Source organism: Acomys minous (genome assembly GCF_964271855.1).
Source record: "Acomys minous genome assembly, chromosome: 7".
Lineage (NCBI taxonomy): Eukaryota > Metazoa > Chordata > Mammalia > Rodentia > Muridae > Acomys > Acomys minous.
This window is the reverse complement of record NC_140488.1, coordinates 63,213,835-63,234,564: the sequence shown is the minus strand read 5'-3', so window position 1 is coordinate 63,234,564 and position 20,730 is coordinate 63,213,835.

Sequence of the window (20,730 nt, the reverse complement as noted above, 5' to 3'; positions counted from 1 at the left end):
ATGAGAAATTGTATTATCTCTCTTTTCACCCTTTATTCCACTATCTGTTTATGATCTATGGAACATTAAAAGAAAAGTAGAATGAGACTTGTTTGGTTTTACAGCTCGTGATTTTATCTGAGGAAGAAATTGAAGCATATATTTCTTAATTAAATAGAATTCTATTTTATTTCAGCAGTGTGGCTTATAATACACAGTAAAATAGTAATGAAACTGATCCAGTATTTCTCTATAATAGAAATCTCTGCTCACAAATACCTGGATTCATATCTAGGTTCTTCCTTTTCAAACTGTGTGAAACAGAAACCATATCATTCTATTTCCTCTTCCAGTCTTCATTTATGAGCATGAGAATATAATTGCTTCAAGATAGAGTTTGTAATACATATACAGCAATAGCTTAATGTTCATCTGTTTACCGTTATAGGTGCTTTATACCTTGCTGCAAGACTAATCCAATGTGAACTGTGTTATTATATATCTTTTGGTTCATTCCTCAGTATCTCAGATTCATAGTAGATATTCCAGTATCAGAAACAAAAGTCAGTAGTGCCAGACATCTTCAAATCTGATAACTCCTAGGCTGGTCATAGTACTGTGAGTATAATCTATAGGCCATGAGAAATTTCAATAGGTTAACTTCAGAAATCCTGAATGGTCTAGACAGTTGCCAAAAGCTCAACTGTTAAAACACTACAGGTATAAAACTCTGAAAAATAATTTCCTTTTTTCTATATTTGTTTACTTCACATAAAAACTTTCTAAAGGACTCTTAGGAAATTATTTACTTCATATAAAATATACTTTCTACAGAACTCTTAAGAAATTGATTATACATGCTCTTGCATTTATGACATTTGAATTTTTGTTTTTTAAATATATTTTATTAATTTAATCTTATTACATCTCAATTGTTATCCCATCCCTTGTATCCTCTGATTCCGCCCTCCATCCCACTTTCCCCTTACTCCCCTACCTTATGACTGTGAACGAAGGGACCTCGTCCTCCTGCATATGCTCATAGGGTATCAGGTCTCTTCTTGGTAACCTGCTATCCTTCCTCTGAGTGCCACCAGGTCTCCACATTCAGGAGATGTGGTTAAATATGGGGCACCAGAGTTTATGTGAAAGTCAGTGTCCACTCTCCACTCAACTGTGGATAATGTCCTGTCCATAGGCTAGATCTAGGTATGGGTTCAAAGTTTACTGCACATATTGTCCTTGGCTAGTGGCATAGTTTGAGGTCCTAGAAACCCACAAGAAGAACATTATGATGGACATTCAAATTTATAAAAGCCTCTTTAACTTCATCAAGTAGGTGCTATGTGTGTGGTGGAAAGGAAAATATTTCTTGTATATATTCAGTTAGTTACATTTCTTTGTCAGCAGCTATTTTGAGAGACTCAAGTGGAACTAATTATAGTTTAAAGGCTTTGACAGATTAGAAAGAAGATATGGGATACAAATGTTATGACTTTTATCAACAATTAAAATAAATAGTCCTTGTATGTCACTGAAATTAATGTTTGGAAAATGTCAGTTTGGGAAACTTTAATGACGTAGGCTGAAATTTGCTTATTTGAAAAAAGACACAATGCCTGTTGTTAACACCATTTCAGTGATAATAATATTAATCTGCTTAGGAAAAGTCTCTTCCATTACTTTAAAATCAGTCATGTATATCATAAGATTACAACACAACTAATTCTATTAAAAATTGAGAAATTTGGGCATTTCTTTGTTTTAAAATTCTGATAGCTAGTGTAAACACAAAATAAAAGACAGTTCTTTAGAAATTAAACAAGATTATTTGCTGCTAGCCAATGTCCATTTTTTGTTTGAAGGTTATTTTTCAAGATAGGGCATCTCAGTATATAATCAAGGCTGTCCTTGAACTTATGAGCCCCTTAGCTCAGCTTCCTGATCTCTACAATTCTAAGATTGTGCCACCATTATCTGCACCTCTTGGTTTCCATTTAACAATATCCACCACATGCTTTTTCTTTTTAGTTACATTGATGTCCTTGTTATTCATTCAGCACCTTTGAAATGTGTTTGCTCTTGTTTACCAACTCTATTGCTAGAAAAATCTCAATAAATACATGCCACATTTTCCTCAAATTACTGAGGTCTAAATTTTTTCTTAATGAGTTCTTTCATGAGAAATGTACAGTAAGCCCTTAGAGTTATCCCTGTTTTGGCTTTGGATACATTTTTAGTGTTTATCATTCAGTAACATTATGGTCTCATCTTGTGATATAAGGCAGATAGTTCTAAGAATTTCATATGAATGTTGTAATTCTTTACATAAAATGGTGTCTATTTAGCTATTAAAAACTTGTAAATATATCAATACTCATATTAGCTCTAATACTGTTCTTATAGTAGGTTAAAAGATGGTTAAGGATTGTCTGTACAACATAAATGACCCCCAAAAATTCCACCAAAGAACTCCTACAGCTGATAAACAACTTCATCAAAATGGGTGGATATAAAATTAACTTATGAAAGTCAGTAGTCTTCCTATATACAAATGGCAGTTGTGTAGAAGAAAAAAATTAGGGAAACTCCACCCTTCACTATAGCCACAAGCAATATAAAATATCTAGGAGTAACTTTAACCAAGCAAGTGAAAGACATGTTTGAAAAAAAACTACAAATCATTGAAGAAGGAGATTGAAGATGACATCAGAAGATGGAAAGGTCTCCTGCGTTCATTTATTGGGAGAATTAATGTAATAAAAATGGCCATCTTACCAAAAGCGATTTACGGATTAAATGAAATCCCTATCAAAATAACTACACAATTGTTAAAGACATTGAAAGAATAATTTTCAACTTCATATGGAAAAAAAAACCCAGAATAGCTAAAAACAATCCTGAACAATAAAAGATCATTCAGAGGAATCTCCAAATCTGATCTCAAGCTGTACTATAGAGCAACAGTAATTAAAACAGCATGGTACTGGCACAGCAATAGGCTGGGTGATCAATGGAATTGAATTGAAGACCTAGAAATGAATGCACACACATATGGTCACTTGATTTTTGACAAAGAAACCAAATCTATTAAATGGAAAAAGGATAGCATCTTCAACAAATGGTGCTGGTCTACCTGGATGACTACATGTAGAAAATGCAAGTAGATCTGTATTTATCACCATGTCCAAAACTTAAGTCCAAGTGGATTAAAGACCTAAACATAAAACCAGAGACACTAAATCAGTTAAAAGAAAAAGTGAGGAAGAGCCTGGAACACATTTGCATATGAGACAACTTCCTGAACCAACAGCCCAGGCCTTAAGGTCAACAATTAATAAATGGGACCTCATGAGGCTGAGAAGGTTCTGTAAAGCAGAAGACATTGTCAATAGAACAAAGTGACTGCCACAGACTGGGAAAAGATTTTCACCAACCCTACATCTGACAAAATTCTAATATCCAATATATATATATATATCTCAAGAAATTAAACACCACCAAACCAAGTAACCCAATTGAGAAATGGGGCTCAGAATTAAAGAGATAATTCTCAACAGAGGAATATGGAATGCCTGAGAAACACTTAAAGAAACGCTCAGGTCATTAGTCATCAGAGAAATTCAAATCAAAACAACTCTGAGATTCCATCTTACACCCATCAGAATGGCTAACATAAAAAATTCAAGCAATACCAAATGCTGGTGAGGATGTGGAGAAAGAAGAACACTTCTTCATTGCTAGTGGGAATGCAGACTAGTGCAGCAACTTTGGAAATCTATCTGGCACTATCTGTGAAAACTGGGAATAAGGCTTCCTCATGACCTAGCTATTCAACCCCTTGGAATATATCAAAAAGATGCTCCAACACACAACACAATATATGCTTGTCCATGTACATTGCAGCCTTATTCATAATAGCTAGACCCTAGAAACAACCTAAATTTCCTTCTATCGAAGAATGGATAAAGTATACATTTACACTATGGAATACTACTCAGCTATTCGAAATAAGAAACCCTGAAATTTGTGGGCAAATGGATGGAACAAGAAATGACCATCCTGAGTGAGTTAACCCAGACACAGAAAGACTCACATGATATATACTCATTTATAATTGTACACTAGCCAAAAAGTGATGCCCCATGAAAGTCTTCACTTACCAGGAGATTGGTAAAGATGTGGGGACTTCCTATTGGGACTCTAGATAAGAGAAATGTGGAAGAATAGAGGGCATAGAAGGATCCAGAGGGTCCTAGAAACCTACAAGAAGAGCATCATGATGGGTGGGATCTGGACCCAGTGGGGACTTCTCAACCTACTGTACCAATCCAGGACAATACAAGCAGTAAACATCAAACCCCTACTCAGATCTAGCCAATGGAGAGGACATTCTCCACAGTTGTGTGGAGAGAAGGGAATGAGTATGACATGAACACTGGTGCTCCATATTTGACTACTTCCCCCTGTTGGGGAGGCCTGGTGACACTCAGAGAAAGTATAAGCAGGCTAACAAGATAGGCTGTGACCATATGATGGGGAGCAGGACCTCTTCTGTCACAGACCTAGGGTAGGGGAATAGGGTGAAAGAGGGAAGGAGGAAGGAATAGGAAGATAGAAGTGAAGGGATAACAATTTAGATGTAATCTGAAGAAATTAGTTAAATAAAAAATTTTTAAAAATTGTACAAGTAAAATGAAATCTCTGAAAAAATTTCCACTTGATATTGTAATACACATTCACATTCAGAATTTTAAAAAATCTTTAAGTATTATATTAGAAGTCATTAATTAATTATAACTTCTGGAGCATTAATATATATATATATAAATTTTAGTATTTTCCTAATTATAGTTACTTATGATTCTTTTTAGTACAATATTTGAGAGATTTCCTTCAGTGTCTTTATTTAGTTTAGAATTTTTTTCATTAGGAATGTAATGTTATTTCAAATATCATTATTATTTCTTTGTAATATATAAAATATTTTTGGTAAATTCAGTCTAAACTTTGAAGAAGTGACACAAGCAAAACAAAATCAAAATATAAATATGAGATTATTCCTATCAGGTTATATTTAAAATTTTTCATTTTAACAATGCATGTCAAATGACTATATAACTTTAAAATATTTTCAAATTTACCTTTAAAGAGTATATTTATAATATAGGTAGAGAAATACTCTAAGAGTATATAAATATCAACTATATAGTTTGAAGTTTTGCTTCTGTTGTTTTTTCTAGGTTGTGTATGTGTGTGTGTGTATGTGTGTGTGTGTGTGAGTGTGTGTGTGTGTGCATGTGTGCATGTTTTCAGATAGATTCTCCTGAAGCCCAGGTTGTTCTCAAACTCCAAACTCACTATGTAGCTGAGGTTGTTCTTGAATACCTGACCTTCTTGCTTGCCCCTCCTAATTTCTGGGGCTATCGGACTGCACAACACACTCAGAAATATCAACTATCATTAAAAATCGTTTTCCTAACCCAAAATCATTTCATTGTCCTTTTGACATTAAAGGTTCATTGGTATTTTTCAGAAAGAATGGTCTGAAAACATACTGTTTCAAAGTCATGATGGATGAGATTTGATTAAAAGTAGCTTAAAAGAATAAAAGCCCCTAATGTGTTTTATGCAGTCACTGAGCAGTTACTGACATGCAATATTTCATTTTTGTTGGGACATTAAGAGATGTTGTGCACTAAGAACAACAGTCTGGCTTATAGTACATTTATCATTACATGCATCATAAAAGCAAGAAAGACATAAATTTCTTTCCACCTTTTAAAGCCTAATTATTTGTAAATATCATTATTTGGCACTTGAATAAATTGACATGATAGAGTAAGTTAGTGACCGTCAACATTTTAAAACTTGTGTTATGTTTTTGCTTCCTAGGTTTATAATCTTTAGTCAAAGTTTAATGATATCGGTGACTTCATTTGGAAGTCACTGGCTTATATTTTCTCTGTGAAATGTTAATTATGATACTACTATTTATACATGGCATGCACTTGTGCAACAGTAAAAATTAAAAACATTATAGTTCAAAGTTCATGCTTAATGCATTATGGTGCCTCACATTAATAGTTTTTTATATTTTATTTTATTTTATTTATTATAATTTATTCATCTTACAGCCAGATGGTTATCCCCTTGCTTATATCTTTCTGTTCCTGTTCGTTCCCTCCCTCCCTCTTCTGCCCTATTTGACTCCCCTAGACCTCTGAAGAGAGGGCCTCCTCTCCCACTGTCTGACCATGACTTTGTTTCCCTGCCAAGGGGAAAATGATCAAATCATAGGCAACATAGTTCATGTCAGATGCAATCTCCACTCTCCCCACAACCTTAGAGAATGAGCTATCCATTTGCTGTATCGGAATAGGGGTCTAGATTCTCTGTATGCATTGTTCTTGGTTGGTGCATCACTTAGTGCTAGCCTCTCTGAGTCTAGATCTGCTGGTCTTTATGGTTTCCCTGTCGGGCTTCTGACCTCTGTGTCCTCCCATCCCCCGTCCCTTCCACAATAATACAGTTTTATGAACAATGGCATTATGAACTATAATCCTGGATGATTTATGATTTACAAATAGGTCAATAAAGTGAGCTCATTATGGAATATTAGGAAATGTGCATTCTTATATATTGAAATCATTTCAAGGGGAAATTATTTTTGACATGTGATACTGGAGACTCTAAAATTAAAATAGGTAAAAATGTCATAAATATTTGGTTAATATGTATAAGGAATAACATCTGGTTACATTATTGTGTCAGGGAGTTCTACAACCTCTTTGAAAGTTAATGTTAGTGCAATTGATCAAAACATTCAAAATCATGGCAAATTTTCTCAAATATAAATATGGCTAATGTACTTAATTACTACATATAAAAGCTAAATTTCAAGAATGTTACTACATCTTAGCAAAAATCTAGTACATTAGTACAAATAGTAGATGATCTCAGAACTTGAGTTTTATCTCAGTGGGGTAATGGGTTTAGTTTAAAGTGTGAGAGAGGATTAAGATTTCCCAGATTAAGATTTACCTAGAATGATAGACCCTTCAATAAAAGTATAAGTAGCAGGGCATGATAGCAAATGACTTTAATCCCAGCACTCGGGGAGGCAGTGGCAAGTGGATCTCTGAGTTTCACCAGCCTGGTCTATAAAGCAAGTTCAGGATAGCCAAGGCTACATAGAGAAATCCTGTTCTGAATAAAGAAAACAAAACCAAAAACGTTCTATCCTACTCTTTATATTTAATGGTAGTAACCACAAAGCAAAAATTTGTAGCAACATTCAAAATATCTTACCAGCTTGTACATTTCAATCATGCTTTTCACTCTTTATATATCTTTTTTTAGAAGCAAAATGAGAGTGGAAGTATTTGCTTTTTAATATTATTGAATGAATTATGTAAATTAGACAATTAAGGCACACAATATATGTTAGCTTTTATTTTATTTGTGCCTTAAGACCAATTGCAATTTTGTAATAGGACTTTTTCATTAAACTATTAGAATAAGACAAAATAAAATGTGGGAAAATATAGAAGATTAAAGAAAAACATATGTTGTTCATAAAAAGTTAGCTTTGGAAACCACCAGAAAGAAATATTCCTTTTTAGGATTTTGAAATATATTCAATAGTTGATGAGTTAAATTTGCCTTCATAAAAATGGGGCTTAATTTCCTTCTTACTGAGTGATATGGTATAATTCTCCTGCAAACAGAACTGTTGGAAGGTAATTTGAAAAATTCATTTCAAGTCTTTTAACTATCTCCTAATTCTCTCTTACATTTTTTTAATGAAAAAATATAATAATACATATAGAAATTTCTAGCAGTCAATTTATAAAAGACCAGCAATTTATATCACTTTGTTCTTACTCAGACACTTTACGCTAATATTTCAGCTTTTCACAATTTAGTCAGCTTTTAAACTTATTCTCCTCCAGGCATGTAAGAAAACTTAATATTTGAGCTGCCTGCTCTGATTAGAAAATGCAATTTTAGTTAGAAGTCATTGCCGTCAGCCAATGAATATTCTACATGTTATTGGAGAGGAAGGTCAAGGAAGGTTTGATAGGTATCTTCTCTGAACTTTACAAAGATCATAGTCAGGAGTATTTACTAGATCTGATAGAAGAAAATAGATCAGGTCCCTGAAGCCACAGGTTTAATACAGGATTCTAAGAACCTAATTCGTATAATAGCTCACTGAATCCTGGCCCTTGCTAGTCCTTTTTCACTCTTAGTTGACTTTTATGCTTTATATCCAGAGGTTCACAATCAAAACAATAGCTCTGTCAGTTTAGCTCTATGGCATAATTAGGAGCTAACTGAGCTGAGTTGGTTCTTTGTTGGTAGGTAACTTAAGGAAACTACAGAGAGATGAGACTATCATGTTTCTCAATATATTTTAAAAATACTGTTCTTTATATGTCCATGGATGTGAAAAAGCTATTAATTAAACATCAATAAAAATAAACTCTTCTAAACATCTACTATTATAGATTTAGACCTGTGCTAGTTAAATAGACATCTTTTAATTTCCTTCCTGCCATCACCCATGTACCTCAGAAGATATCTGAGGACAACCTTCCTGAAAGATTCCTACAGGATCCAAGTATCATTGGTACATCTTCTAGAACACATAGTGAATGTCTGCCAATCCAATGGGAAGAACTTTTCAGAGAGTATTCTTTCTCAGTGCTATCACAAAATTTCTGTCCCAAATTGAAGGAGAATGACATGATGAAGATTGAGGTGGAGGAACTATGCAACCAGGACTTTCCTCATGATAGTGGAAACAGAAAACAGATTAGACAAATGAGGAAACAGTCTAGGAACCTTTAAAGGCTAGGCACTGGTGACCTGCTACATTCAGCTAAGTCTTATTTTGCAAATGACCAACAACTTCCCTAAACATTATCACCAATGTGGTACTAAGTGTTCAAACACTTCATCTATCTATGGGGGACATTTTAGCCTTGAGACATAACACATGAGTTGAAAAATGGTTAAAGTAAGAGTGATTCAAATAATAATTACTTGTTTTCTGCTTATTTAAATTGCAGCTGAGAATTTACAAATCATTTTACATGAAAGGACTTGGACATGTATACCTAAAGAAACAACAAGCTTCTAGAACACTTGTGGATAACCATTGAAAGGTCAGAAAATGGGAAAATAGATTAGTTTTATATGATTGAAATGAAATAAATATGGAGGGGTGGGAATAACCTAGAATTTAAGTCATTTATTTACTCCAGAGAATGTAGATTTTCTCCAAATGTTTGTATTATGTAATCATTCACAAACAATAGGGAATTATATATTTTCTCTGGAAACATATCTCACTTCTAAACTACATGAAGAGCAAACTGATCTTGAACAAAAATTAAGATTTTTTGGAGCAGGGCATGGTGGCGCACGCCTTTAATCCTAGCACTCGGGAGGCAGAGGCAGGTGGATCACTGTGAGTTCGAGGCCAGCCTGGTCTACAAAGTGAGTCCAGGACAGCCAGGACAGAGAAACCCTGTCTCAAAAAACCAAAAAAAAAAAAAAAAAAAAGATTTTTTGGATATGTGTAAGGAAGTCATCATGAGATATTGTTTTGTTTTTGCCTAGTTCACTTCATTTAGGAAGTTTTGATGAAAATTATGTGCGTATTGTTAATTAAAGGATTTAAATCCAATTGTCTACCTTCAGAGAAATTATCAATTTAAGAACCATACACAGAATCAGAAATGTTATCCATCACTTAAGTAACAACAAAAGAAAAACTACATAGTGTTTTACACACACACACACACACACACACACACACACACACACACACACACACACACAAATACCTCAAGATTTCAGAATTAAAATTGCTGCTGTCCAACAATAGGAAGGGCCTTAACAAAGAGAGTTATCACCAATATTTCTAGTTATTTCTGAAAATAAGCTATGTTTGGAGATATAGCAATATCTTAGGCCCTGACTAAATACAACAGAATATGTCTGTCCCTATAGGAGTATCTATGTAAAATTACATTGAATCTAGCATAAGCAATATTTAAAAGTAAGAAAGAAACAGAGATGTATTCCTGATCTTAGATGTTTACTCGGGATACATTCTGCTATTTTTTCTAGATGACATTGTCAGAAAAAGCTTTCCACAGAGACATTATACCATTATACTGAAGGGTTTGTGAGAAAATATGAATTTTTCCAAGATTATTTTCTCTGGGAAGAAAATCTAACAGTGTTTTCTTAATAGTTAAAAAAGCAAGAAAGTCATCTTTGATTTGGTACTAACTTGGAACCAAAGGGTACCATTCTCTCTTTTCATATCAACATTGTTAATGATTTTAATTTCATTTAATTAGATGATTATCTACTTGCTAGAACAATTGTTATGAACTAAGCAGAAAATGAAACCTTACATCCAAATTGCAGCCTAACTGTAAAGGGAGGCTCAAGTCCAGAAGCATTTGGTCTCCTAAGTATCTTTCATATTAGGCATATAAAACATAAGTCAAGTCCCTTTAGCTTGAAATTAAAAGGATTTTGTTTTTGCCATGGTTGTTGCAATACCAAACTGATGTTAAGGCAAGGTCTTTTTCAGATCCCCTTTTCTTTGTATGTAGAAAGGAAAATGGAATGAATGCCCTATGGTAAGCACATTATTAGTACATTATCAATCCAAATAATGAACAGAACATTTAGGGTATAAAAAGAAGAGATAGCCAAGGACTACGGCAAAATCCCATGAACTCTATCATACTCTAAACAGCAGAGATTTAACTTTGTTGACATAGTCTTAATTATATGGGTGCTACTTCTTTGAACTTCGTAATAAAACAGTTACATTTTTAGAAAAAATATTACAGCTCATTCTAACAGGTGTTCCACAGAAATGAAGCCATGGTCAGCTGGATTGCCAAGATGGTGAAAGTCAACAATAAAAAAGCATCCAATTTAAGCCTGGCATCTCCTAGGTGCTACTGGATCTTGAGATGAACTCACATATCAAGGTGCAGCTGTGGGAATCTAACATAGCTGCAGACCAAGGAAACTAAAGTTAGTGGAGCTCAGAAAAACTATCACAATTTTTGTGTCAATTTCTCAGCTGATATATTTTGAGAAAACCCAAATCAGTATAGTGTACGGGTTGGAAAAAAAGTTAAGTTGAAAGAATGTAGTCTTTTGTTCAGAGGATGATTCGACCTAAGCCAACTCTATGGGGACAAAATACGAAAGCATCCTGAATCCTCACCCTTATTGCTGTGCAGGACAGCATCTTTTTACATTTGGTTTCCTCAAATAAAATAGTAGACAACATTTTTCTTGTAAGCCTAGATGGCAGATGGGTCATAAGTTTTTATTTTGACAAGGCACAGCAGAAAAAGTAGAGTTTGAAACTGCTTCTGGTGTGCACAAAATGCCACAAACAAAATACTAATTTTGAATTCCCAGAGTTTCACTTATAAACAGAAATGATTAACTAAAGTGTGATTCATAGTAAAACACAGCAAAAAACAAAAGCAAAACAAAAAAACCTGAAAATACTATGCCAGTATATATATATATATATATATATATATATATATATATATATATATATATATATATATATATAATTGTCACATAATGGCCAAAGATATAACAATATTTGCTTTGAATTAGAAGTAAGGAGCCATTCATGTTTTGCATATAATAATTTCTTTTATGATGAACCCAGCATATCTTGATTTTATTTTTAACTGCATATTTATCAAGCTAACAACCATGTTGCTTTATATACTATGCATTAAGTTTAATAATTTATGCTGTACATATTTCCTTATACATTGAAATTATCATTTTTATAGAAAAATGGTATATAAATCAGTTTACAGTTAAGTATATCTCAATTTAAAATTGAAGATATTTGACAGGACTACATTATGATAGATATTAAATATAGACACACTGATTCTATTTCAACAAATGCCATAGTTTTTTTGTTGTCCCTTTTGTCATTGTTTGCTTTTGACTATTATGGAGCTCCTATCTGCTTAAGAATTTTGTGGCTTGTCCATAGGGAAGAGTATGAGCAGAGAAAATCTTTGTAGGGAAATTATAAGACAGGATCATACAATGTAGCTTTGACTGGCTTTGCCGCACAAGCTGACCTCAAACTCATAGAAATCTTCCTGCCTAGATCCTTAGTGCTAGGATTAAATGTACACTATGCTAAGTGATGTTAACTTGTATAGAAAATGTTTGCTTAGGAGGCTCTCAGGTGTCTATGGTGGTGACCTTAGCTGAGACTCCGAGAAGCAGGGTATGTGGAACATGACATAAACACCTTCTGTAGCCATGTGGGACTTCCAGTGAAGGAAGGGCAACACAAATCCACTCATAAAAGCTTAGACCCAGCCAGCCAATGACTCACCCAACTTAAGTCCTGTGCCATGAGAAGTAGCCCACCAGTGACACTACTTATATAATTCTGCTATTCTTGCAGAAGGGAGGCTATCATAGTAGTTATCTCAGTAGCTTCACCTTGAAGCTGATGAAAATAGATGCAGAGATCCACAGCCAAACATTAGACAGAGATCAGGTAATCTTATGAAGAGGGGAAGGAAAGATCAAATGAACCAAAGAGGTCAAGGACACCTCAAGAAAACCTATAAAATCAATTAACCTGGGCCCATGGAGGCCCACAGAGTGAACCATCAACAAGAGATCATGCATAGGATGGATCGAGGCCCCCCACATATAAATAACAGATGTACATCTTGGTCCTCATGAGGGATTGTTGCAAGATATTTGATCTCATTGTGAACCTCGAGATTGTGAACTGTAAAAAATTGTTACTAATTGTATGGCTCAGTCTTTTATCTTGGACCTTTTCCTTATTTTAAACAAGTACTTATGCTGTGCCTCAGCATTACGGCATATCTTTAATCTAAGAGCTTTCTACAAATAGGATTAAATAAAGTTAACCCTAGGTCAAGAATCAGAGCAAAACAACCAGCTTACAGGGAGTAAACAGAAAGGAGGATCATTGAGTTGGGAGTATTTAAGACAGCATAGAGAAGTAGAAAGAGCCTTTTCTCTTTGGGACATGACTTGAATAAATAGAGCTTTTTCCTTCTAGCATATGAGATGACTGTGGAGAGGCCTTTTCCCTCTGGGACATGAACTTAGTAAGAAAGGCTTTTTTTTCTTCTGGGACATGAGCTGAGTAGGAAGGTCAAGCTGGGTTCTTTCTCTCCCTCTCTGAGCATAGAATTTGACTCCTGACTCCTCTTTGGGAATTTCTTTCTTCATAACAATATGGAACCCCTAGAAGCAGGAGCAGCAATTGTCTCTGACTCTGTTGCCTAACTTTAGATCCCTTTCCCCTAGCTGAATATCGTTTTTTAAACTCACTAGAAGAATATGTGCCAAGGCAGCTTGATATCCATAGGAGGTCTCCTCTTCTCTGAGAATAAAGGAGGGGGTATAGGGATAGGGGAGTGAGATTGAAGGACTAGAAGGAAAGAAGGAAGGAAAAGTTCAGAGCAGGATGTAAAATAAATTAATTAATCACTGCAAAAACTATACAGATTACAAAAATAATTAGAAGAGACAAAACTACCTTGTATTTATTTTAGAAAAACCTATAAACATGCAAGTTATCAATTTTGTATAGAATTTAAGCTTTTTTATTCAAAATGCATTTAGATGTATCTGTGTTGAATATTTTTTGATTAATTTATTTGAAAATTTTATACACTTTTGTAACACTCCCCCTCAAATTCTCTCATCTTTCTCTCATCTCTGCCATACCTTACTTGTCATTGCAGACCTCTTTCTCATATTCATTCATAACTCTGTGTGTGTGTGTGTGTGTGTATGTGTGTGTGCATGCTATTGAGTTTAACAAGGGCCATGTGTGGAAGCATGAGTTGTTAATTATCAATTGGAGCCTACTGACCTCACCAGTATCTACACACCTAGGAGTATTCCTTCAATCTCCCAGAATGGCTCAGTTGCCAATAGCTTAAGAGTAACTGGTAGGGGTCTATATGCTCCTCACATATTTATAACTGACAGATGGCCAGGCCAAATTCACTAAGCCCAATGTCATTGAATGAACTTTGCAAGGAGTTCATGAGTACCATTGTTTCGTCATGTATAGAAAAGTGGTTCTTAACCTAAGGGTCATGAACCCAACAGAGATCTCATATCAGATATCCTGTATATCAGACATTTACTTTATGATTCACAGTATTAGCAAAATCACAGTTATAGATTATCAATGAAAATAGTTTTATGATTGGTGGTTCTCAACATGAGAATCTGTGTTAAAGAGTCACAACATTAGGAAGGTTGAAAAACACTGCTTGTAAAATATGGCATTCAACATTTTTCACTATACTTCTGCTTTTATATTGATTGTGTGTCCTTTTTAATTTCAAATGCTTGATGCATCTCTTCTGGCATAGGTCCCTTGTTTTAAACATGTTTTGTTTAGTGTCAGAATAGTAGTTCTACAAGTGGCACTTATTTCTTATGTTTGAGGTACTATAAGCACGTTAATCTCAATAATTTAAAAATCCAGATTAGATATTGATAAAAAGGTAGAAAGTAGTTATTTTTTTTCTGGCTTTATGCCTATCTTGAATAATCTGCACACAATGAACCTAATGCCATCACTTCTGGTAACATGGCACATTTTTTTAAAGTTAAAACATCATGAAAATGTATGACTCTAGTTTTATGCAGGATAAATTCTAGAGTCTATTGAGAAATGTGAATCAATGATAGCAAAAAATCCTTTACAAGTCCATATAATTTATATAGAGACAAAAGTGGCTGTTAGTTGTATCACAGTTTCCTCTTTGATTAAAATCTTCCATTTTGGCAGTAAGCTCATCAAAACATAGATTGTTTACAGGAAGGTGAAACAATTGTGTGTTCTAAGGGGAAGTAAAATATTATTTCCCAAAGGGAAGCTCATTAAGTTCAGAAAATAAACGATGCAAAGGCTTCATGAAGTCCCTGATAATAACCCTACACTGAGCATATAAAAGCACTAAGGGCTGTTAAGAGACACTCTCAGACAAACTAAGAATCTGAAAGAAGCAGAAACCCAGCAAGCTCCATAGAAGAGACTTAGACCAACTACACTACCTAGAAAAAATGCTCTGAACATTTGAATTTCCTGCAGGTTTCACAGTGAACCCTAGGTTTATAGCTTTTATAAGTTGTAACACTTGCTGGGGTGGGTTTTTTTGTGGTGTGGTTATCCTTGACTCTTTCTGTTCCTGATAGTAACCACTCATGGATATTCTTATAAGTAATTTCAGCAAAACTCTGGTTCACCAGGTGGAATTTTGATGGTGTACTTAATTTGGCCTCATTGGTTCCTATCTGAGTTGAGTAGAAGTTACTTCATACTGAACTGGGAACAGTGTCACACAACATTAGTGTAGGACTCTTTTATTAAATAACATATTACCACTATCTTATTGCTCAAAGATGAATTTTAGAGCTAGGTTACAATTCAAAATATATAAATCCTTATTTGTCTCTATCAGTCATAATTCATCAAACATGTAGGTGGTATGTTTAATGAGATGAATTGGTGACATATTAGTTTTATGTCTGACTAATCAGAAAGCTTAAATTTCTTTTATATTGCTCTGATTTCCTTATTCCAGATGTATCTTTTAACTGTAAATGAGTAAAATGAACTAAAAATACAAATCATATCATTCTAGGGAAATATTAAATCATGTTTTACATTCCTGTAAAGATGCTTTCACGTGCCATTTTCTGAAATAAACTATGTCTCATAAATATATTTTCTATTATTATCAATCAAGTAATACATATGATCTCATATTTACATCTTACTCTAAAACATAGTGTATAAGAAAAATAAACCATTAATAACTAATAACTTTATCTTAGTGTTTGCAAACCACAGACCAAAACAATTTAAGATAACATTAGCCATGTTGGTTATCATTTTCTCAAAGACAGTTCTATTTGTATTTGCAGGATATAAGGTCAGGAAAAAAGAAAAGGTCTATTCAATGAACATATATGTAAGCCACACTAATCTTCCTATTAAAAATCTACTTTTAAAAGAGAGTCACTGATAGCTATAGCTACAGTATTCTGTGAAACCTGTCTCTAAATATATTATTACATATTCAAATAACTTGAAGTGATTATTTGATAAAAATCTAAAAATCCCAATTTTTCTCAATTATTTCCTTCTCTCTGAGTAAGAAGTAATACCTCCTATGGTTCTTTTGTCCTATGTATCAAAAAACTTTTTGTTACACTTTCAGTTCAAAATTCACTCTGAATTACTGTTTTGTCTATTATTTCATACCTAAAAGGGCCTTATTTTCACATTTCTGTGAATTTTAGTAGTTTTCAAAAAAGCATATAGTAAACACTTGCAATCTCAGAGAACTGAAATATATCGTTGAAATATAGTGTTGTGATTGAGCAAAAACAATTTGGTAATAGGAAAATAGTAACAACTAACATCTGTATATTAGCTCAGTTTTATAAAGCAGGTCCATATTACCTTGCTGAATGAGTGACATTTTTAGATTGTATCAAATGATTGTTGTATGGAATCGGGTGGATATTATCAAAAATACATTACATACATTAATAAAATGTTCAAAGAATAAATATATAAATATATATTGAGTTTAAATGCAGGTATTCTATGTAGGCAGATTATTCAGATCCCAGAAGACAAGGGTAAACAAAAAGTCCGAATGACTACTGTAGGACATTTCCCTTGAGTTATTAGTCAAAAAGGCTCCTAAGGCTCTTCAAAATACATTGCACTGTGGACATTGCTAATGGCTTCCCCTACATTATGCAATCTTATTGAAAAACTTACTACATACTGTGTATACAAAACACAGAGAAATCATGCTGGAACTGCACTATATACTTTTTTAAATCCTTAGCTTTCACAGTTCCAAAAGGTGCTATGCACACAGGTGAAGGAAAAAAAATATTCATGGACTTACTGAGAATGCTACAGTATTGACATGGCAGGAAAGATGACCCTACTGGTGAATTGATGACATTATGTACTAGAGGTAACCACTTGCTTGCTGGTAGGATTTTAAGGCTACTTTACAAGAAGAAATCCAAGCCAGGGTATTCTAAACCTGGCCAAAAGCCTGTGCCTGAGGAGGACATGGGCTCCAGTGGATCTCTTCCTATCATCATTTGGATTGATGGATAGTTTGATATGTCTTTATCTTTATGCAAACAAACAATTTGTGATATTAGCTTTGATCAGATATGTTTCCTTTTCACAGTAGAGAGTAATGAATGTAGACTTATGGCTAGTCAAAATGCTGAGAACAAGTGACTTTTGAGAAAAGAGTTCTAAATGGAGGTCTCTGCCACCTCTTTCAAGGCTTAGGATATGTCACAGAAGACGGAACAGAATGAATATAAGAGCTGGCTGCTGAGGATAAGAACTGTCTTCTGGGCATGATATGACCCTTCCAATCATAAGCTCACATCAGTGCTAGTTGATAACAGGCCTGCACAGGAGTGAGCTTGTCAATACCAAGTAATGGACGGTTAATGGGATAATGACCTGCCCCACCCAGGAAAACTATTTTCAGTAGGGAAACTATTGGCTTTTGAAAAATGCCAGGGGAGACAATTTTTGTTCTCACTGTTCTAGCTACTGGTGAGTCACCCATATTTCGGTAGATGGCCCACACTCATGTTCATGTTCAGGGCTCTGACTAAACTCAGTGTGTTTCAAAACAACAATAAAAATAAAGGTAGAGACAGGAAGATCGAAAGGGAGTTGTTGAAAGAAAGGAAAATATACAAGAATGATAAAGGATAAGGCATGTCAATGTGCTCAGAATCTATTATATATATACACACATAGCATTGTCAAAGAACGAACTCATTTTTAAAGCAAATAAAGAGAGGTGGTCATTATAAAAATATTGTAATACTTACTCATAAAATCAAATGCAGATGCAGTTAGTATCTTCTTTCTGTGATGGAGCTAAACAGTGCAGATTTTCCTCCACCTTGTATTCTTGCAGAGGTTATTTCAGGTTTAACTAGAATTTTATCTTCTCGATGGAGAATTTCATGGAAAACTACTCAAAGAGTTGTTTTTCTATTCCATGAACCAAAGGTCAGGATGCCCTAGCTAACTGAGATTCAGTTAAACTGTTTGTGTGGAACCACCTCAAGCTAACAGCTTATCTTAGCTTCTGTTAAACTGCTTTCTTCTGGAAGTTGCACTGCAGCTTTAGTATATTTCTAATCTCCATCAATTATGAAGGGAAACAACTTTCTTATATACCTGTGAGAATTATACAATGGTCATTCTAAACAGTTTTACTTATTCCTATATATCTGCATGTTAACATCAACCTATTTTTGTATCCCCTACATGAAAAGTGCCTTAATTGATCCTTAGTGGCAGAATACTGCCAGAATTCACAGGATAATTTATGACTCAGTTATCTTTGCAAGTAACAACAGTGTGTAAATCTAGTTATGAACAAACTCAATAACCCTCACAAAGATAGTAAAAAGACCATAAAGAAAAAAGTATTTTCTACAGTCTTAAAAGTCCATTTGACTTCTGAATTATTTCATTATGTCTTTCCCTGTAATGTATGCAATATAGTTGAAACAAATCAGAAGATCTATTTTTTTAATTTTCAAAATATATACTAAGTATAAATCCAAATTTTAACAACCTATCCACTAGCACCAATAACTGTATTTATTTTGGAACCTAGATAATAAACATTTATTTTTCCAGTATAGACTAATGAGAACAAGGTAAGGATAGCATGTAAAAAAAAAAAGTGTGCACACTTCAGGAAAGGATTTTCCTCATCAGACGATTTGAAGTAGTAAGGCCTAAACTACTGTAGGTGGCACTATTCCCTGGGAAAATGGCTTTGCCCTTCATAGGAAACCAAAATAAGCATGAACCTGTGAGCAAACTACCTAGTAGCTTTCCTCTTTGACATGTCCTTCAAGCTCTTACTTGAATTCTTGCAGCAATTTTCCTCAGTAATGTACTGTGATCTGAAAGTATAAACTGAAATGAACCATTTCTTTCTCTAAGTTGATTTTAATCAGTATTGTTTATAATAGCAACAGTAAATAAATTAGAATAAATATCATTCAAAATAGTGCATGGACTAGAGTGTCCAACATTGTCTCTTTTTCTAAGAAAAGAAAAATGTGCTTGCATTTTTAGTATTTTCAGCTTGGGGCTTGAGAGATGGCATATTGGTTAAAAGTACTTCATGTTCCAGCAGAGCACTTAGTTTTGGTATTTAACATACATAATATAACTCATTATCATTCATAACTTCACTTCCAGAGTAAATATTATCCCTTTCTGGCCCCTCTAGGCACAAGACACACACACACACACACACACACACACACACACACACACACACACACACACACATATATATATATATATATATATATATATATATAAGCACTTCCACATATAAAGTGAAATAAAAATTTAAATAATATGACCTACTTTCAGATTTTTGGCTGCCTTTTTGGGCTATAGAGGTTTATAATCAACCGGGGTTGGTTAAAAGTTATTATTGGTTTTATTTAGAAAGAAAACAAGGTTAGACTCAGATGCTTCTCTATTTTCCCTTATCTTACATTCTTAAGTTTGGAGATATGGGTTGAAAAGAAAGAATGGGGGACTATATAAATATTTAGGAAAGATAGAACAAAAAGTAGATAAGTAAATCTGCTCCTCAACTTGATGCCTCAATTGTCACTCACAAGGTTATTTTTAATTCACTGCTATAGAATTTTGTATACAAATGCAAGATAAGCTTAATTATAGGCATAGTGGTATAGAAAAAAAATGTAAGTTTATTCTTCACACACATTATATGCATACATATACACATATATGTATATATATTTCTACTATAATATGACATATTGTACCCATATAACTCAATTATAATGCAAGGTTTACTTCTAATACTTAGAAGTGCTATTGTTGGCTGTTTGTTTAGGATAAATAAGTTATACAAACTAATTGTTAGCTGATCAAATCACGTTCATGCCAATCAGTAGTATACTTTTATCACAAGAATGTATACCTTAGATGACACAGATATATATGATTCTAAAAAAAGATAAGTTATGATAGTTAGATAAGGTTTTTAAAAAAAACCCTCAGAGACATGCAGAATATGGCATATAAAAATGGTTTTATTATTTTAAAGATACACTGACAATGAGATGGTTTAATTCCTGGCAACACTCAGCCTTCCTCAAAGATGATGAGCATCAAAGAACTTCCTTATGGAGATGGTTTAAATGGGGCAAACAAGCCACTTGGAAAAATGTCCTCATTTCTAGCACAGACAGAATTCTGCCTTTAAAAGGGCAACCTTGGATGCAGGCAATGTTGAGGGGCAAACTCTGCCAAGACAGTTCCAGGCTCACAAATATATGTATCAGATATATTGAGATAGAAGGCTGAAGAATAGTTTTGGGTTACTAATCAGGTAGAATTATAAATAACTTTGTGAGCACAGATAAGCCCTTAAGTTGAGGCACTGAATCAATAATCTACTTTTTGTCCTATGATTCCTATATATTTGCATATTACTCCTTCTTTCTTTTAAGCACCTGTCTCCAATCTCAAGAAAGAAAGTTAAAGGAAAAGAACAACATCCCTGACTCCAATCT